The sequence below is a fragment of the Doryrhamphus excisus genome, linkage group LG21, assembly GCF_037039965.1.
Source record: "Doryrhamphus excisus strain RoL-2023G ecotype Guam linkage group LG21, RoL_Dexc_Guam_v1.1, whole genome shotgun sequence".
Lineage (NCBI taxonomy): Eukaryota > Metazoa > Chordata > Actinopteri > Syngnathiformes > Syngnathidae > Doryrhamphus > Doryrhamphus excisus.
In genome coordinates, this window is record NC_136377.1 from 2,197,273 (window position 1) to 2,219,687 (window position 22,415).

General features: G+C 39.3%; 1 long non-coding RNA gene across 1 annotated transcript in view; it reads left to right on the top strand.

Annotated features, from left to right (window-relative positions):
• The first annotated feature begins 12,946 nt into the window (after nt 1-12,946).
• LOC144894535 (uncharacterized) overlaps nt 12,947-22,415 on the top strand; it is a 35,557-nt gene continuing 26,088 nt past the window's right edge. Inside the window, exon 1 of the long non-coding RNA XR_013625141.1 lies at nt 12,947-13,032. This is a non-coding gene — a long non-coding RNA (uncharacterized LOC144894535). The remainder of the gene's footprint in view (nt 13,033-22,415) is intronic.

Consider the following 22,415-nt stretch of genomic DNA (forward strand, 5'->3'; position numbering starts at 1 on the left):
TATACCGGCATTAGTCATTTTGTTATCATGGAAGACTATACTACATATAAAAAAATATCGCCCAACCATAATACATTCGATAAAAACAACATAACGTCAATCAATTTGACCAGAGTACGTATGGATAATAATTTACCATTTTAATGAATGTCACAATGTCCTCATCCAGTGCACGTCAACACGCATGGAATTACATGCGACGTTTCTTTCAGCCGTTATAAGTCAATCCAATTAACCAATTGGGTAGTGAAATGTCTCATTCATGAATTAGCTGGATTCCAATGTAATCTCATTTATGAATTGGAAGCAGAAAACTGCATGCATCAGGCAGCACCAATGCTTTAGCTAGCATGTGCTTTAGCAGTGCTGTGATTGTGTGTGGGTGTGCACACCTGTGCTCCTTGTCAGGTGGAACCACTGCAGAGGAGATACAGGTTGTATCTGTTAAGTAATGACCCCCACTCTTGCTCTTTTGGTTTCCTGTTTCCTGTATTGATAGACATAAACAGGAACACCTGGCGTCGGTACTAATTAAAGGCACTCTTCTAGGAAAACAATCTATTTAGTTATACGGTCATTAGTAATCATCAGTAATCATCAGAAATCTCACCCTGTGTTTTACTGCTTCCCGCACCCCTTGAAACTTAGGACCAAGTGGAAGAAGCCGTGAAGAAATGGGACAGCCCGTGATTCTTGTTACGTCATCATCCTTCACCACCTTCCGGCTGTAACATCCGTTACACCATAAAGTAAGTTGCTTACATTTATACGTCATTTCAATGTTGCATAACCTTCCTTTTTTTAAATAAACACTTTTACAAATCTGATGAATACCAGTTTACAATCTGCACAGTACTCACAGCGAGGAGACCCGAGTTCAATCCCACCCTCGGCCATCTCTGTGTGGAGTTTGCATGTTCTCCCCGTGCATGCGTGGGTTTTCTCTGTGTACTCCGGTTTCCTCCCACATTCCAAAAAAAACATGCTAGGTTAATTAGCGACTCCAAATTGTCCATATTTATGAATGTGAGTGTGAATGGTTGTTTGTCTATATGTGCCCTGTGATTGGCTGGCCACCAGTCCAGGGTGTACCCCGCCTCTCACCCGAAAACAGCTGGGATAGGCTCCAGCACCCCCTGCGACCCTCGTGAGGATAAGCGGTAGAAAATAATGAATGAATGAATGAACATTAGTAGAGCCCTCTAGACATGAACTAACACCCCTATAGTCAACTTTACACTCATATTCCCCAATATAGTAGATATGAGTTAGGACTGCAAGGTGGTTAGCGTGCAGACCTCACAGCTAGGAGACTAGGGTTCAATCCCACCCTCGGACATCTCTGTGTGGAGTTTGCATGTTCTCCCCGTGCATGCGTGGGTTTTCTCCGGGTACTCCGGTTTCCTCCCATATTCCAAAAACATGCTAGGTTAATCAGCGACTCCAAATTGTCCATAGGTATGAATGTGAGTGTGAATGGTCGTTGGTAAAGTGACTATGGGGGTGTTATTTCAAATTCAGAGGGCTCTAATGCTTGAAATGTGTTTGTAATGTAATGTAATGTATTTTGCCATGTGGCGTAGCAGAGGGTTCAGCATCTCCTGCAGGAATGACACGCATGCATGGTTGATGGGGTACGACTATGAACTCATTGTAAATACAGTAATACTTGGAATAGTAGTATCTGGTGTGCTGGCCGTACATGGCCATGTTTTATTTAGTTCTCCTCCTGACCATCTATACTCGATGCTGAACACTATAAACACTTCTCACCGTGAGAATTGATGGTGGACGAAGGTGGCTATGATTCATAGCAGACGTCAGTATGATGGACTGCGTTACAATAAAAGCTCTGATAAAACATTCCACTGTTCTCAAATATCTTCATTTTTATTTTTCTACACAAAATAAGATGAAAAATAAATAAACAAATCAAGAATAAAGAAAATCAATCAGTAATAAATAAATATAATAATAATAAAACGGCAAATAATAAAAACTTAAGAAAGCACATATAGTTTGTGGGTAGACAAATGATTTTTTTCAGATTAAAATGAACAAAGCATTATTAGAGCCCTGTAGACATGACAAAACACGACTATAGTCACATTTATACTCTTTTTATTTACAACATATTGCGCAACTGCAGGGTCTTGAGACACATGCTAACTCGCAAACTAGAGAGCTAGCCACCTAAACGGTAGCCTTCAAGTTATTTCCTTTAAACTTAAATAGCCAAAAACTTACCACTTCCACACAGATATGGAGGATAACTATTAAGTTATTTAACCTTTAACATGAACATGAATCAAACGTAATAATTTTTTCTGGGTACATGATACCATACAGCATCCATATCAAACTTGCGCGGGCCGCACTAACATTAAACTTTCATATCAAGGCGGGGGGCCTCGAACTAGTGTCCTGCGGGCCACATTTGGCCCGCGGGCCGCATGTTTGAGACCCCTGCCCTACCGATTCTCGTGAATGTAGACAAGGCTAAGGGGTGGAATTGGGATTCTACTGATGAAAGGACCCGCTCAATCATTTGTGTTCTTTCAAGCATTCTTACTGTTTTGTAGAAAAGTGCTGTTGTCAGGATGATTTACTGTTTTTTTTTAATGTTATACCTCGTGTCGTACACACACACACACACACACACACACACACACTGAGATGAAGAAATATTGCATGTGAACGCTTTGCATCTAAATGTAGGTGTGCAGGGTATACCACGTCTTTTTTAAATGTTAATATAAGCTCCAAACCGGCGGGTGTCAGCCTTGGGTGCACTTCTGTTACGCTTGCCTCCGCTCGCCGGCTGAGTGGGGTCAAAGTTCACGCAACTAAAATGTTAAGTCAACAAGTCCCACCATCTGTCTGGTTTTAAGTAATGACTTTCCATTTGGGGGTCAAAGAGGAACAAGATAAAAACAGACACAGGAAAAAAAAAAAATTGACACAGACTGAGATCAGACGCCGACTCTCTCGTTCGGGGGAATCGCAATTAGTAGTATTGATCCTCCATTCAAGGTTGTTGATGGAGCTTTATTAGCTCGTAGCTGCCAAAATGTAGTTCTGGTGTTTGGCAAGAACCCCTCCCCAAGGGCTCTTGGCGGTGATCCGTCTGCTGAGAGCTGAAGGAGCCGAGCGCTCCTGCTGGGCTAAGCATCCCTCCTGATCCCCTGTGACTGGCAGCCGATAGCACAGCCAGTTAGCTTTATTCTCTGTCTGGATTTGTTGCTTCCACTGGGATTGTGACAGCGGGGAGAGGGTTTGAAGAAGTGGGTTGCCCGAAGAGAGGAAAAAAAAAAAAAAAAATCAGACTTACTGTGGACCAGACCACCTCTTTTTTTTTCTCTTTGAGGTGTTTCGTCTCGGTGGGGAATAAAATCTACACTGTACTTGAACTATGCACAGTGTGGTTCATCCCTGTGTGGATGAACTTGTGTCGACTATCCTCGGGATTGAGGACACTTTAGGTCAGGGGTCTCAAACACGTGGCCAACGGGCCAAATGTGGCCCGCAGGACACTAGTTTGATATGGATGTTGTATGGTATCATGTACCCAGAAAAAATTATTACGTTTGATTCATGTTCATGTTAAAGGTTAAATAACTGTTAATAGTTATCCTCCCTATCCGTGTGGAAGTGGTAAGTTTTTGGCTATTTAAGTTGAAAGGAAATAACTCGAAGGCTACCGTTTAGGTCGCTAGCTCTCTAGTTTGCGAGTTAGCATGTGTCTCAAGACCCTGCAGTTGCGCAATATGTTGTAAATAAAGAGTATAAATGTGACTATAGTCGTGTTTTGTCATGTCTACAGGGCTCTAATAATGCTTTGTTCATTTTAATCTGAAAAAAATCATTTGTCTACCCACCAACTATATGTGGTTTCTTAAGTTTTTATTATTTGCCGTTTTATTATTATTATATGTATTACTGTGATTGATTTTTTTCTTTATTTATTTTTCATCTTTTTTTGTGCAGAAAAATAAAAAGATATTTGAGAACAGTGGAATGTTTTATCAGAGCTTTTCTTGCAGAAAATCATAACCAAAGCACTGAAAAAGTTTGTATATTTTTCTGTTTTTTATAAATAAAAATGACCCGGTCAAGTTGTTTTCTTGAAATATCTTTGTAATGAAAAACAATTATCATTTCATATTCCAGGTATTCCTTAAAAAACATATTTGATATCATACCATTCACATTTTTAACTTACCTTTATGAAACACACAATGGATCCTCACATTTTCTATTGTTGTACGGGGTCATTTTCTTTTTCAAAGATGGGGAAAAAAAGTGAAAAATGAAGATGTTTCTAACATGAAATCTTTCTTGTGTGGTCCTAAATATAATACTAAATATCATACAAGTGATTACTCCTAACCAAAATGGCAAAATTGGCATAAAAAGGCATTGATTCTAGTATGGGTGATTTTTGAGCCACTTATGGAAGAGTGTAGGGTCCAGTCACTCGTGCATCGAAGGGTTAACAGCACGGCATATTCTACACTGACCGGAAAATGTACGCAAAAGTAAATAAAAAATTTAGTACATTTTCTAATTTAACAAAAAAAAACACGCTAACCAGTGTATGCTAACCTATGTTCCGCTTTATGAATTCAGTTGTTAAAGCTGGTGTGCTCGGAGCTAAATATGAAACATTAATACGCCAGCTTCATCATTTCTTTTTGTTGCTTGTGGACTCACAGAATGAAATATATCTCCTCGGTGGTGAAATAACGATATAACAGAAGGGGAAACACAAGTCTAAGGAAAAGGTAACCATAAAATACTCATGTTTAGCTGTACTGCACTCTTGCTATTTGTTGCTGGGTCTCAGCTCTGGGAAATCCAATGCCCAAGGCGGCACAAATGAAATATTTAGTAATGCTTTCATCATCACGGTCAGCATACAAGTTTACTGCAATACGACGTATTGGTCTCGTGATTATTTGCAAACTCGACTAAAGTCCTGCTGCTGCCGTACAGAAAAGATGGCTACTACGAGGGTTCTCTCAGTCAAACTCAAATTGGTTTCAGTTCATTTTTATTTAAGTCTACTTAAAATTTAGATCTTTCTCATAATATTATGACTATGATCTGTATACTAATTTGTATACTAATTTGACTTTATTCCTATATTATAATTATAATAACCAAGCTAATTGGTTTGTTTCTCATATTACGGTGTAAAAACAAAAATTTTCTTTAATATTTGAACCTAATGCAGCAAAAATACAAATTTTCCTGATATTACTAGTTTATTTTCATAAAATTTTACCGTTTTTATTTGTAACTTGCTTATTTTGACTTGTTAAAATATGACCTTTTTCCCTCTTTTTTTATATTTTGACTTTATTCCTGTTAAATTCCAGCAGTTTTATTCCATTAAAAAAAAAAAAAAAATTCTAATGATTTCAACGTTCATCTTGTAATGATTTATACTTTATTCATGCAAACCAGTTTTTCCAAAATTACAACTTTAGATTTGAATTTTTATGTGAATAAAAGATTGGAAAGATTGCAGTCAGATTAATGGAGACTTCATACTCAAAGAAGCAGAACGACACATTTCACCCAGAATTACTATATAATGAATGAACCATTGAATTATCTTCAATATTTAAAGAAACTAATGACTGTATTCCTATATTATAATTATAATAACCAAGCTAATTGGTTTGTTTCTCATATTATGACGTAAAAACAAAATTATTATTCTTTCTTTAATATTTGACCCTAATGCAGCAAAAATAAAAATTTTCCTGATATCATAAAATGTTAGTTTTTGTGTGTTTTTATTTGTAACTTGTTTATTTTGACTTGTTAGAATGACTGTTTTCCCTCTTTATATTTTGACTTTATTCTTGTTAAATTCCAGCAGCTTTATTCCATTTTTAAAAACATTTTCTAATGATTTCAACGTTCATCTTGTAATGATTTATACTTTATTCCAAATATTTTTTTTTGTAAACCAGTTTTTCCAAAATTACAACTTTTTGATTTGAATTTTTGTGAATAAAAGATTGCAAAGATTGCAGTCAGATTAATGGAGACTTCATACTCAAAGATGAACCATTGAATTATCTTCAATATTTGAAGTGAATTAACATAAGGTTTATGTTTTTGATGTCATAGATATAACCAAGCTAATATACAATGCTAACTTTACACACGACACAACCCAGGTGGAAGAAAAAGTAGTTCCCACCGACCCTGTAAGAGTTAGACAATATAATAATAATTTGGCCGCACAAGGATAGATCAAAAGTTATACTTTCAATGTCGAAAAATGTGGAATTTATTTGCGGTCGGGAGCCCCATACTGTAAAATGATTCAGAGAAATGTTTCTGCCGGGAAGTCGGAAGCATCTAAGACATTTGCTGACCTCGTGTTGGAGTGTTTGTTGACACGTTCAACTGCAGACAAAACCCAATTCCTGTGATCCAGCTATCTTAAGTCTTTAAAGTGCTGGCTCTAGCAGTTGGGGCGTTGACCTTGCTACTGATTACACAGCTCTACGCAAGGGCGGCACACTCTCGATTTGTTATTGTTTCTAGAAGAGAACCAGAGAGGGCTTATGCCAGATAACTCGACCGCAAGAATCTCATATAGCGGCTGAGTTTGTGTGCGTCCTTGAAATGGAAATGAACATTCATAGACCATCACATTGGGACAGGCCTTTGCAATCAGCAATATCCGTGGATGCTTGTCTTACTATTACACTTTGACAGGTATGAATGTGAGTGTGAATGGTCGTTGGTAAAGTGACTATGGGGGGGTTATTTCAAATTTAGAGGGCTTTAATGCTTGAAATGTATTTGTATTGTAATATAATGTATTTTTCTAATTTTTTTTTTTTTTAGTCAGGAACGGATATTTTCCTGAAACTTGGCTATGTTATTTTGCTGATTACTAGACCTTTTTTTCCGGATGAAAGACGGGGGCTGAACGGTGGACGATTGGTTAGCGTGCAGACCTCGCAGCCAGGAGACCAGAGTTCGATTCCACCCTCTGCCATCTCTGTGTGGAGTTTGCATGTTCTCCCCGTGCATGCGTGGGTTTTCTCCGGGTACTCCGGTTTCCTCCCACATTCCAAAAACATGCTAGTTTAATTGGCGACTCCAAATTGTCCATAGGTATGAATGTGAGTGTGAATGGTCGTTGGTAAAGTGACTATGGGGGTGTTATTTCAAATTTAGAGGGCTTTAATGCTTGAAATGTATTTGTATTGTAATATAATGTATTTTTCTAATTTTTTTTTTTTTAGTCAGGAACGGATATTTTCCTGAAACTTAGCTGTTATTTTGCTGATTACTAAACCTTTTTTTTCGGATGAAAGACGGGGGCTGCACGGTGGTGATGTATTTGTATTGTAATATAATATATTTTTCTAAATTTTTTTTAGTCAGGAACGGATATTTTCTTGAAACTTAGCTATATTATTTTGTTGATTTGCTAAACCTTTTTTTTCGGATGAAAGACCGTTGTTCAGTATGTGGCCCTCACTGGAAAAAGTCTGGACACCTCTGGTGTAGGAGATCCACTTATGAAGCTGTATTTTTTTATTTTTTTTTTCCCCCCTAGAAGAAAATAGTTATTGGGACACAGATATGTCCAATTTTTTGACACCCAACCAACCCCTTTTGTTCACTACATTGCTCTTTGTTCCGAGCTATGTCATTACAGCTAATTTCTAATCAAACATTACCAAGAGAGGCGGGACTCGGCGTTCCGCTTTTAATGGCAGACAAAGCAGCTCAATAGTCATAAGAAATTGGAAAGAGCCGAAAGGCCGCCGGGGTGGGGGGCATACCAAGTTAATGATTTGAGGTAGTTACTTTAACTTACTACCTCATTATTTCATTTGCCTTTTTCATTGTGTCAATGTTTTTCAAAGGTACTTGACCCTCATCACCTGGAAAAGAACGGCGAAGCCGTCTGATAGATAGCGGCCTGACTCGGGCTAATGCGCTTTTCAGTGCCCGTTGCGCTACGGCTAATGCAAAGTAGCTTGACATTTAAGGAGCAAAGGCTGTGTGTAATTGGAGCTGTGGCCTTTCAGGAACTAGTCTCCTCCCAATCTGTCAGGACAAAGCCAACAGGGCATCTCGGTGGTAGAAATACTCAACGCCGGCATAGATAAATTATCCCCTACCTTTTTTTTTTTTTTATAATGAAGCTGAACAATTTACCCTTCCTACCAATTTACATTTACAGGTTTATTTGAAGTAACAAGAATATTTAAATATCAATGTGGTGTCATAGCAGAACTCATTACGACAGTTAACCCTGCCAATGACCTCGAATAAACTCCTTATTTTATCAAATTTGCCAACCCCCGAAAAGCAAGGAGAAAATGTAATTTTAAAGGGCGTCGTAAAAGGGCAATATCGTGATAGTGGAAGCCATATTAATACATGAAATTGCTCATAAAATTGTGCAGATTAATTGCTCATCTCCCCGAGATGAAAGGCCAGTAAGGTAAGAGGGGGAATTACATGACATTATTGCAGTGCATTAATGTCCTTAGTAACATAAAATTGAACTGGAAGTTATGGTAAATTGCATTGCAAACGTTGGTATGTTTGCCCGTATTTTATTTCTTATGGGAACATTTATTTGGTTAGTCTGACCTTCTGGAACAAATTGGCGCTAACCAAGGTTCCACTTTTATTACATGTATTGCGCTTTTTTTTACCTGGTTGGTTTATTGCAAAAGGCTAAGTTTTTATAAAATGTATTTTTTTTTTCATGGCATGTCGTAACCCTGAGATGCATAAGTGGGTCAAAAATGACATCACATTTTTAACTTACCTTTTTATAAATTTTAAGAAATTTTTGTTTTTGTGTTACTACCCCAACCTTCCATAAGTGGGTCAAAAATGACCCGGTCAGGTTGTTTTCTTGAAATATCTTCGTCATGAACATTTTTCATCATTTCATATTCCAGGTATTCCTCAAAAAACATGTTCTTAATATCATACCATTCACATTTTTAACTCACTTTTTATAGATTTTAAGAAATTTTTGTTTGTGTTACTACCCCAACCTTCCATAAGTGGGTCAAAAATGACCCAGTCAGGTTGTTTTCTTGAAATATCTTTTAATGAAAATTTTTCATATTCCATGTATTCCTAAAAAAACATGTTCTTAATATCATACCATTCACATTTTTAACTTACTTTTTATACATTTTAAGAATTTTTTGTTTTTGTGTTACTACCCCAACCTTCCATAAGTGGGTCAAAAATGACCCGGTCAGGTTTTTTTCTTGAAATATCTTCGTAATGAGAATTTTTCATCATTTCATATTCCATGTATTCCTAAAAAAATGTTTTTGATATCATGCAGTTCACATTTTTAACTTTTATAGATTTTAAGAAATTGTAGTTTTTGTGTTACTACCCCAACCTTCCATAAGTGGGTCGAAAATGACCCGCATGCATTTTCTACAGATGCTGGATGAAATTATTCTTGTGTGGTCGTAAATATAATACTAAATATCGTACAAGTGATTATTCCCAAAATGGCAAAATTAGCATAAAAACCCATTGATTCTAGTATGGGTCATTTTTGAGCGTAGGGTCCGGTCACTCGTGCATCTAAGGGTTAATGGACCTTATTCAGCCCCAACGCATGTCAGCCATCCGGCCTTCATCGGGGGACAAAACCCGACTTTTGACTTTCTGGGGTACTGAAATATTCCTAATGTCACTGACAATGAGCTTATACTTAATATGGTAAAACTTTAAAAAACATAAAAATATGTCCAGTCTATAAAGTCAACAGGAGCAATATGGGTTGATCTCGCATTGTCACTTCAGGAAAAAAAAATATTAGTGATGTTTCCTTTGCTGAAGGTCTGCAGTGAACCTTGCTGAGGCAACCGCATCAGCGTTTCAAAGCGGGAATACATGGAGGGAATACAGCAGCACTTCCAGTCAATGAATAGCAGCAGCTCTGCAGACTCAATGCTGCACTCGGCAAAAAAATCTACTTTTGTGCTGACCGTCGGGATGGCGGGTTGATACAGTCATGGCTCTGCAATTTTCCTTCTCGCTCGAACAGCGACCCACCCAATTACCCTTTACATAATCGTAGCTTGGCTCGGTCCTTCTCAATTTCCCCCCCCGTCTGTCAATTTTGAACTGGGATCTCGCGCAGATGGGCCCATTGAGGCAGTCAAAATGATGAATCACGTTCAACGAGTGTCATATCAAATTACCTGCGAGGAAATAGCTCAGATTGTTTGCCAATAAAATGTTGACTGGGCCTGCGGTCTGTCACTGCAACAAGTCCAAAGGGAAGACTGTTGGGAGGATGGAGGAACGCAGTAGCCATGTTTACATGAGGAGTTTTTCTCTTTCCGAATGACCTTTCCCAAAGCAATGGTATCCATGGAAAGGAATATTCCAATCGCGTACCGCTATAATCCAACAGAATAGTCAATGGGGCATGCCCAGTAAAACGTAAACATCAACATCACGTGATACCGACTTCCTTGAGTTTTTATTTCACTTGTTGGAATAACTCCGTATTGCCAGTTTTTCCTTCATCCGGTCTTGAAATTTAGTTTGGATCAAAAACAAACTTTCCTTAGCAGTCCAGTGCCGATTACTCGCCTCCATGGAATATTTGGGTCCATGTAAACGGGGCTATTGGAATATTTGGGTCCATGTAAACGAGGCTATTGGAATATTTGGGTCCATGTATACTATTGGAATATTTGGGCCCATGTATACTATTGGAATATTTGGGCCCATGTATACTATTGGAATATTTGGGCCCATGTATACTATTGGAATATTTGGGCCCATGTATACTATTGGAATATTTGGGTCCATGTATACGTGGCTATTGGAATATTTGGGTTCCATGTATATGTGGCTATTGGAATATTTGGGTTCCATGTATATGTGGCTATTGGAATATTTGGGTCCATGTATACGTGGCTATTGAAATATTTGGGTCCATGTATACTATTGGAATATTTGGGTCCATGTATACGTGGCTGTTGGAATATTTGGGTCCATGTATACGTGGCTAATGAGATGTTCTTCTTATGGACGGAGGTAATCACTGTGTAAACCTTGCAATGTTACTCCGCCTCTCCGTTAAATCCAATTGCCTCGGACTAATAAATTAAAACGACACACCGTAAAGCCACTACTCGACCAAATCGATGGCTGACGGCTTCATCGCCTGTTCTGCCAGATCAGACAAAATAAGTGTATTATTCTGTGTTGCCTGACTATGCTACTTATTGTATTTTGTACACAAATTGCACCTTCTGTACGATCAATAATTCCACAAGTCCCATAATGTACGATAATTTCACCCCTAGTTTGCTATTAGCAAACACAAACAGGATTACCCGGAGAAACATGGACCGCGAGATGCACTGCCCCAATACACCATAACAAATGTCACCGAATAATCACAATGCATTGTTTGTTTTATAATATCCAATTACATTACTGGAATAGAAATATAAATCAAGCTAACAAATGTAGAAGTCGTAGAATTCTGTTGACCCATCCATGCAGCATGTTTATCAAAGTTCCGATACAACGGATTCCAGACAGAATAGGCCACTTTTGGAATCGCTCTCGTGTTTGTCGTCGGACAATGATGTATTCACTTTTGATATGCACTGCGATGAAGCTTTTGCTGAGGCGAGACACACGACTTAGCAATTCTCTTCTCTCGCCCGTGCTTGCGTAGTCGTCCCACGAGGGACTCCGAAGTGTGATGGATTAGCTTGCCTTATGAAAACACTCGGCACTCCCGAGTCCTCAGATTAAAGTGCAGTATGATAAAGATGTTTACTTTTGCCTGCTTCACATTCTCTCTCCCCTTGTTCCGCTCCGGTGGACACCCTGCTAAATGTGTAAATACAACACCTGTAATTAGCCTGGCAGGTAATCGATTGCTACGGCTAATGAAGGCAGGGAATTGAATAAAGCACTGAAATGGAAATACTGTAAGCATGCTAAAATGGACCTGATGGTTTCCTCCCACATTCCAAAAACATGCTAGGTTAATTAGCGACTCCAAATTGTCCATAGGTATGAATGTGAGTGTGAATGGTTGTTTGTCTATATGTGCCCTGTGATTGGCTGGCCACCAGTCCAGGGTGTACCCCGCCTCTCGCCCTGGGAGAGAGGGGATAGGCTCCAGCACCCCCCTGACTCGTGAGGATAATCGGTAGAAAATGAATGAAAGAATGAATTACCACAAAATATATTAATATTAATAGTACAAAAATTATGATACCATGATATAGTAAAGGAAATATTGCACTATGATTGTGAAGTTGTGGAATTGCCGTTTGTGACGCATATTTTCTTGCAGGCCATTCATACTGTCTGTCAAACATTTGCAGCATTTCTTGAAATGAATTCTTTATTTTTAGACTACTAGCCACTGGTTAATTGGCGACTCCAAATTGTCCATAAGTATATGAATGTGAGTGTGAATGGTTGTTTGTCTATACGTGCCCTGTGATTGGCTGTCCACCAGTCCAGGGTGTACAAGACAGCTGGGATAGGCTCCAGCATGAGGATAAGCGGTAGAAAATGAATGAATGAATATTCAGACGAGCAACCAAATCTGTGTGGGGTCATTCACACCTCTGGACATGCTGACTATGGTATGGAGGGGGTCGGGGGGTGTACCTGAGATGCTGGGTTAAACATTTGAGCTCTCTTTTGTGGGGTGGGGGGGGGGCTTCACTCAACAAAACGTCGACAAAGCAGCACACCAGTTAATACCTTCAATGGTTACTTGCTAGCCAAACGGTTGAAACATCAAGTTCTATTAGCTTTACATGAGTAAGAAGCGTCTTTCATCTCTTGTATAAAGTCAACTCAATCCAGTTGAGCTGCTGAGCCCTTGAACACATCATGTGCCGTTTTTGTTTTTTTTTTTATCCAGACCCACCGTCGGCCAACAAGAACACATCTTTATTCTACACAGCAGCTCTGGAGATCATGCAGTGATAAATATTCATAAGCAGCAAGGTGAGAGCAAGCTCTTGTGACTGCCTACCAGTGATGTTACCCAATCTTACACAGGTTTTATGCAAATGTATTCTAAGCTCCATATACATTATTGAGATCAAGTTAGAGGACATGTGCTCAATGATAGATGCCGTCGGTGTTTAATAGCGATTGCGCTTCAGGCACTTGCAGTCGCGTTAATTTTTATTTGCAACGTAACATGATTTCCAACCAGTTATCGCCATCTGAATGCGATTCAAGTGATATTGTTAGTTAGATGTCTTATGCTTTGATGCAAAATATATAGTTTTTTTAAATGCACCACAGACGGTTAGTGAAATTGCACAAATTATAGACGTCGGATCGGTATCGCTAATACCAGACTGAAATTTACGAAGAATCGGATCATTAAAAGAGAGGAGAAAATAAAAAAAAATAGTTCTGTGATTTATCTTCTCCCAGAGCCACATATTTATTCTACCCCAAGATACAAACCATCTACGGATGGTTCCTGACAGACCTATTTGCCTCTGCTGGAGCCGGAAAACTAAAATTGAGATCCACGGTATCGAAAGTAGCTGTGAGATGGAGCAGTATGCGAATAGAGCAGAACCTCCGGTCAGCAGCCATAAGAAGATCATTTGTCACCTTCACCAGGACTGTCTCCGTACTACAGCCAGTTCGGAAACCGGATTAAAATGTTTCTGACTGTTTGTTTATAATGGAGATCCTGAAACTGGGCAGTCACAAACTTTAGCCAAGTTGGAGTTTGGTCAGTAGCTGGCCAGGTCTTCAGTTTCCAAAGTGGGTATGCAATAAACGGTTCAATAACCCGTGCAAAAAAAACCTGTGACTTGAATGAATCATTTGAGTGTTAAGTTGCTGTGTGGTGAATTTAGTGCTGTTAGTAATGTGTTCTTTGAAAGATGACACACTGTCAGACTGTTGACCTCTAGATTTTTTCGATGCGTTGACAATTTTTGACTCCAATTTTTTTGACTCCAAATTGTCCATAGATATGAATGTGAGTGTGAATGGTTGTTTTATGTGCCCTGTGATTGGCTGGCCACCAGTCCAGGGTGTACTTTGCCTCTTGCCCGAAGACAGCTGGGATAGGCTCTAGCACCCCTGCGACCCTAGTGAGGATAAGCGGTAGTAAAATGAATGAATGAATCATTTGAGTGTTAAGTTACTGTGTGATGAATTTAGTGCTGTTTAGTAATGTTCTTTGAAAGATGACACAGCGTGTCAGACTGACCTCTTGAGATTTTTGATGGGTTGACATTTTTTTTATACTCCAAATTGTCCATAGGTATGAATGTGAGTGTGAATGGTTGTTTGTCTATATGTGCCCTGTGATTGGCTGGCCACCAAGCCAGGGTGTACTTCGCCTCTCGCCTGAAGACAGCTGGGATAGGCTCCAGCACCCCCACGACCCTAGTGAGGATAAGCGGTAGTAAAATGAATGAATGAATTCATTTGAGTGTTAAGGTGCTGTGTGATGAATTTTGTGCTGTTAGTAGTGTTCTTTCCTGCTCATCTATACACCCGGGCTCTGATTGGGGGGGGGGGCGCAATTTCTTTGGGTCATGCGACGATGATCGTATGAACACCATCGTTGTAGTAGTCTTTAACAGTACAGATCTAACTGATCTGTAAGTCTGTGAATCTGATATTTTCTGTTCAGTCCCACAGAAAGAACCTTGTGGCCAGATACACCCAAGTCATACATACGCCTTTTTAAAGCTGACTCACGCTGGCCAACAATCCTATTCAGCCACAGCTGATGTTTGCTCCATATTGGGAATGCTCCTCCAAGACCCCTTTTCCAATGTGACTCGGTTGTGCCGAAGTCACAGCTCATTGGTTTGGATTACGGAGCTCCAGCAGGGAACAGAAACCTCCCTCACACGTAATACGGCTACAAATACAATTCACACCAACGACCAGTTTAGAGAATCCATTTTCAGACGCCAGCGGACCGTACAGCGCATCGTTTAATGTGTTCCTTCAATACACTTCCTCGCATTTGTACAACAGTTATCAATATATGCAATCACGCACTGAATCATCATCTTGGGATGCAAGACAAAGAGAATGAATAGAGACGTACTCCGTACATTAGTTACCTGCAGTGTTTTTCAATCAGGAGAGACGGGGAGAACAGATGGCGCCGTCAAGGATGAGTGAACATTTGTTCACCTTGTTCACTTGTTCAGAGTATTAACCCTCTGGGGTAGCTTCCATTTCTCACCCTTTCTGGTCCCACGAGGACAAGAAATGTACTCCTAAAAACTGATATAATACACTTTTTTTTTTTGCTTAGATTTGTCAACTTCAGTTGTAATAGAAAAATACCAAACATATCAATATATTTTAATATATTGATATTAGATTTCTGTCAACAATTTCTGTCAATATATTAAAATATATTGATATGTTTGGTATTTTTCTATTACAACTGAAGTTGACAGAAATCTTTTAATATATTGATATGTTTGGTATTTTTCTATTACAACTGAAGTTGACAGAAATCTAACCAAAAAAAGTGTATTACTGCTGGAGCCTATCCCAGCTGTCTTTAAATTAAATTAATTTAATTTATTCATGCTTAGATTTCTGTCAACTTCAGTTGTAATAGAAAAATACCAAACATATCAATATGTTAAATTAAATTAAAATATATTGATATGTTTGGTATTTTTTCTATTACAATTGAAGTTGACAGAAATCTAAGCATAAATAAATTAAATTAATTTAATTTAAAGACAGCTGGGATAGGCTCCAGCACCCACCGCAACCCTCATGAGGAAAAAGCAGTCGAAAATGAATGAATGAATAAATTAAATTATTCTTTCACTCAGGGTCGCGGTGGGTGCTGGAGCCTATCCCAGTTGTCTTAGATGCGAGAGGCGGGGTACACCCTGGACTGGTCACCAGCCAATCACAGGGCACATATAGACAAACAACCATTCACACTCACATTCATACCTATGGACAATTTGGAGTCGCCAATTAACCTAGCATGTTTTTGGAATGTGGGAGGAAACCGGAATACCCGGAGAAAACCCACGCATGCACGGGGAGAACATGCAAACTCCACACAGAGATGGCCGAGGGTGGAATTGAACTCGGGTCTCCAGCAAAAGAGTTATGTAATGTCATAAATAATGAATTATAGGAGTGTATGTGACTATAGGGGTGCTACTTCATGTCTAGAGAGCTCTAATAATGTTTAAAAAAATTTAGAGAATGTCAATATTGTTATTGTACAAGTGGTTTATTCCCTTTGGTGTCTAGGTTACACGATTCACCGCGTAAGGTATGGCTAGACGCTCAAAAAGGACGGATTCGGTCCAATTTGTATTTTATAGATCTGCTTTGGTTTTGTATTGTATTCCATTATGGAGAGCCTTTCTTTATTGTGCACTGATTTTCCTGCCAGAGTCCATCACATTCAATAAGCCGCTGCTCCCCTGCCGCCCAGATAACAAGTGAAAACATTTCTCGGGGATTTTAAACACTTCTTGGGGACTTTATCTGGAACACTGATGGCCTGTCCACACTAATCCATTTCAGTCCTGCTCCACTTTGCCTTTTTTATAGATACAGTGTTTCTATTTTATTAGGCCGGGAGTGTAGCCTCTTAAGGACAATATCTTTGTTTTATGGGTTAAGAGGGTGCGGAGTCTTTACACCATAAAGCCGGTATCCTCCTTCCTGGTTTGAAAATATAACACGGAATATGTACTATACTTTTATAGCTAGCAATAAAATTCTTATTTAAGCAATAAGTAGCTTTTACAGACGGAAGAGGAAGAAAGGCCGTTATCCGATCGGGAATGTGTTGGGTGGCTTTATTGACGCTTGGCCAAGGGAGGAGTAATTGGAGCCGGGGAAAGAAAATGAGGAACAGAGGTGGAGAAATAGATACGAGGTGAAGGAAAGGGAGATGGAGGCGGGGGTAATCTATGGGGTGTCAGCCCCAATGGCAGATGAAATCCACCAGCCCCTTTTGACGAGGGAAGGCCTCGAGGAGCGCATCTAATGGCGCAGATTGGGAGAGCGATGGCTGCAATCTACGGGTCAGTCCCTCTTATTAATCCTGGGCACCTAAATGGCATGGAGTCTCCCCGCCCCCCACCCCCATGTGGGTTTCGAACTATTAGCACAGTACCTGCTGCGGTTGGTGGTTCCGCATCGCCTCAGATATATCCTCCTTCTGATAAAATGCGGCTACTAAGAATAAAGTGATGATTAACCAATGAAAAAGAGCCGTGTGCTCAATCTGCCCGTCCCCGACTAGCCCGCGGGCCATACTTTGCCCAAGTCCGCCCGAGCTGACCACGACTGAAGCGATCTGATCACAGGTTCGCACACATGAGCGTACAACCAGGCAGCATACAAGCAACGAGGCACGGCCTGGGGGTACTTTGTTTGAACGAATGTGTACTTTTCATGTACTGCTTGTTGTACGGGAGGAATACAAAACCTCGTTTCTAAACCTCGACTGACTCGCTTCGATTCAGAGCGCAACTGATTCCGTGCACAGACGGAACGCATTCGGTTTAAGGCTGTCAAGAAATTACAATTTTTAATTGCGATTAATCACATTGTGTGAACTCGTAATTAATCACAAACAAAAATATGTTTTTCTTTAAATTAGTCTTGAGTGACTGTCATGCCACTGTTTTGATGCTAGGAAATAAAACGAAAATAATTTGTTGTGTATGATACTGTTGTTGCAAAGACGTATTATATACTATATATCTAATATAAGTATATTATTATGTTCTGGAGGGAGTACAGACAAAATCATTAGGTCACACTAAAAAGATGGTTTGATGATAATAGATTGTTCTTGAACCTAAATAAAACTAAATGTTTGCTAACAGCAGAAAGGACACGCAACAGCAAATACAAATAGACGGTGTGGACATTGAAAGGGTGAACCAAAATACATTTCTGGGGATCACAATAGATGAAAATATGAGCTGGAAAACCTCATATTACAAATATACAACATAAGGTGGCCGGAAATATTTCAATATTGAACAAAGCAAAAATTTGTTCTCAATCAGAAATCACTCCACACTCTTTATTGCTCTCTGGTTCTACCATATCTTACTTATTGTATGGAAATATGGGCTAATAACTATAAAAGCAATCTTCACTCGCTAAATGTACTGTACTGCAAAAAAAGTCAGTAAGGATAATTCATAATGGCGCCTACATACTAACTCCTTATTTCTAAAATCACAAATACTTCAACTTGCTGATATAGTTCATCTTCAAACAGCTAAAATAATAATGCATAAGGCTAAAAATAACCAATTAGCTAAAAATGTCATCCAATACTTCTCTACAAGAGAGGAGAAATATGATCTCAGGGAAGAAGTACATTTGAAACACTTCTATGCTACGACTACGTTATGCTAGCCATAGCATTTCAGTATGTGGAATCAAACTATGGAATGGATTGAGTAAGGACCTCAACAAAACAAAAACAAAAAAAACCTTAAACTGTATTATGGAAAGCAGGAAGTGAACAAATGTAACAGTTACTGATTGTAAAAGTACCAGATGGAGGGGTAGGATTTAATAAGCTTTGCTTCTTCCTACTCCTTTTGGACATGTGGAACTGTGAACTGATTATGTGATGCATTCAATTGTAATCTGATGCATGTTCAAATGAAATTCTACCATTACCATATTATATATATATATATATATATATATATATATATATACATATAATATAAATATATAAGCGCCAGCTCCCCATTTATGATGGAAAGCCTCATAATGACTAACCCCTGTCTGAACCTCCTCACATCCCACCGTCTCAATCGTTTTCCACAAAATATGAACTACTGCCAGTTTAGACAGCATTAGAAATTATTTCCCACTGTGCTCAGAGTAGAGAGATGGGGGGGGGGGGGGCAAAATCCTTGACTGGGGAAACCTCCTGTAAAGGATTGCATTATAAATATCGGTTATTTCCTGCAGCAAGAAAAAAAAATCTTCTCCTGAGCCCCCAGTTGCATGCCATTGCAAATAGACTGCAGACTACATATTTACAAATGGGGTTTGGGGAGGGGCGGCGGTGGGTGGGGGAGGTCATTAAACCCTTCAGCAGCCTCTCCTGAGTCATTTTTTGCTGAGGGAAGGAGATTTGTTTGGCTTCATTGCATGCAAAAAGGTGCCGCCGTCGGTTCTATTAGACACTTTTCTCGCCCATTTAAACCTCATTAGGTATTGATCCTGGAACCGCTAAACATAATATGATCCACTGGTACTATGCTGTCACCTTTTTTATTGTGTATTTTATTTTTTTTAACATTATTCCCATGCTCATTGGGACGGGTGTTGTCATATTACATTACAATGCATGTTTCCATTTGTGATCATAACATATTTTTGTCGCAAAACATCCCTGTTAGCAACTGTAGCGTCTGTACTGTCATTGGTTAGCTCTCTGGTTATGTTAAAATATGCTGCAAAATAACCCACAGTGGGGCCAAGGAATGTTGTAAGCGCCAACGTTGTGGTTCCCCCACTCATAGTTCTTTTGTTTTTGTTAGACGACCCCCCCCCCCCCATCACTAATATCATTCACTCATTTCCCACCACTGGAATTATTCAATCAGGCTTCAAAACGGCACCCATAACACCAATAGTGGGAAAACCCTGGTTCAGTTCCAAATCATTTTATAACATTCATCCCATTTCCTGTCTTTCATTCCGCTCAAAAATCCTTGGAAAAAACTGCCCCCCCCAGTCTCCCCAGCGCCACTCCCACTCTAACGCCCAATAACTCAAACAATCCTCATCCTCCTCCATCTGTCTGCAGCCTTTGACACCATTTCACACGCCGTCCACCTTTACAGACTGCACAATATTGGCATCACACACACACACACACACACACACACATACCCCCCCGCATCATTCCGATCTAATCTCTCTGCCCCCTCTGACTTCATTCACCCCAGATCTTCCAAATCACATTTGTACCTTGTTTTTTCTGGTGTGCCCCAGGGCTCCGTCTTGGGACTCCTGGCATTCATCATGTACAGTTCTTGATATGATGATATTACATCTTGGTAATATCATCTGCAACTTTAACATAAATTTGAACATAAACGGTACACAGATGACACCCAGATTTACCGCTCCATGAAACCCAACACCGTTCTTCCACCCGCCCCAGTCTATGACTACTTCGCTAAATTCAAGTACTGGTTCTCATCTCAACAGTGGGATAAAAAAAAACGAAACCGGTACCAAGTCCACACAATCCAAAATCAATTAGATCAGGCGAGGGTGGAATTGAACCCCTGGTCTCCTAGCCACTCTTCTCCTAACCACTCGACCGCCGTGCCGTCAGAACCAAAAACCAGAAGTTCCCTTTTTGGGTTTTGTCTGGCAGTTGGCCGACTTCAACCTCTGCCTTTTTTTTTCCACCAGTTCCTATCCTTCATCTGCTAACTAGTAACATCATTCCATGCTGTGTGTGCATGACAGGGACATGCACAGTGACAACATCTCAGTGGTTGTTCCAGAAATCACATTTAAGGGGTCGGTGGCGTTCTCCCAAGGCGATAATTTGTTAAAAAAAAAAAAAAAAAATCTCCATCACATAGGTTGCCTCTGCTTGTTTGTAGAAGCCTACTGGATGCCTGTGCTTTCTTTGGCTGATTAATGTTTACACTGATTCACATCCATGATTATCTCTCCTCAGTGTTATTGCCACTGCAGGCCTTCACAGATGAGATCACATTGACTTAGAGCTCCTTTTTAATAAAAAGTCAATTTGAACAATATTTATATTTCTGCTTGGATTCGACTGGGGAAAAAAAAAAGTTAAGTCATATGCAAATAATAGGTGATTCTATTCATATTGTTTAAATGTGAGACTCATTTATTTCCACACAAAGGACATTTCTGCAGTGAGGATTTTTGCAATTATATTTATCTGCAAATGTTCCTTGCTTTTGTATGCCGGGGAAGCAATTTGGTCAGCAGAGATTTGCTGTTGCTGAATTTTAAACTTCCGTGCATGTTCATTAAAAGGCGGCAACTGTTTATCTGCGAGGAAGAGGTTTTAACGTCTAGACGGCCACCCTTAATAGAGGTGCTGCAAAAATATGCTAATGTATACGACTCCCTTCAGTGCATGAACAAATAGTCTTTTCCGTGCAAGCCAGGACATGAAGTGAGATGCAGTAATCCCTCGTTTATCGCGGTTGATTGGTTCCAGACCCAACTGTAATACGTGAATATCCACAAGTAGGATGCCTTAATCATAAATCAAATGCAGTATTTTTATAGTTGGAGCATAGAAAACTTGTGTACGATCTTGGTAATACGGTCTTCAACACAATTTAGATCAGGGGTCTCAAACTCAATTAACTGGGGGCCACTGGAGCTAGGATCTGGGTGAGACTGGGACGCATCAGGTTTTAAAAAAAAAAACTATAAAAAAACACATTTATTAAAAACAGAAAAATATACAAACTTTTTCAGTGCTTTGGTTCTGATTTTCTACAAGAAAAGCTCTAAAACATTCCACTGTTCTCAAATATCTTAATTTTTATTTTTCTGCACAAAATAAGATGAAAATAAACAAATCAAGAATAAAGAAAATCAATCAGTAATAAATAAATATAATAATAATAATAATAAAACAGCAAATAATAAAAACTTAAGAAACCACATATAGTTGGTGGGTAGACAAATTATTTTTTTTTTTAGATTAAAATGAACAAAGCATTATTAGAGCCCTGTAGACATGACAAAACACGACTATAGTCACATTTATACTCTTTTTATTTTTATTTAACATATTGCGCAACTGCAGGGTCTTGAGACACATGCTAACTCGCAAACTAGAGAGCGAGCGACCTAAACGGTAGCCTTCAAGTTATTTCCTTTCAACTTAAATAGCCAAAAACTTACCACTTCCACACGGATAGAGAGGATAGCTATTAACAGTTATTTAACCTTTAACATGAACATTAATCAAACGTAATAATTTTTTCTGGGTACATGATACCATACAGCATCCGTATCAAACTTCCATGGGCCGCACTAACATTAAACTTTCATATCAAGGCGGGGGCCGCGTGTTTGAGACCCCTGCTTTAGATAGCATGTGGTTTTGCTACCTACCTTGTGATTTTCAGATAAGATCTTTTTGGGCCTCATGCTGTCTCTCAGCTATCCGAAAATATCTATTTCTCCCTTGTCTGGATAGTTTACCGAGCAATTTGACCCACAATTACGTTTGGCAGAACTCCATTTTGTAGCAGTCAGTCACAGTCTGTCACCTACACAGAGGGAAGTTGTGGACCGTAAAAGTATGCTATGTGCTTAAACCATCATAAGCCATTCAGATATGG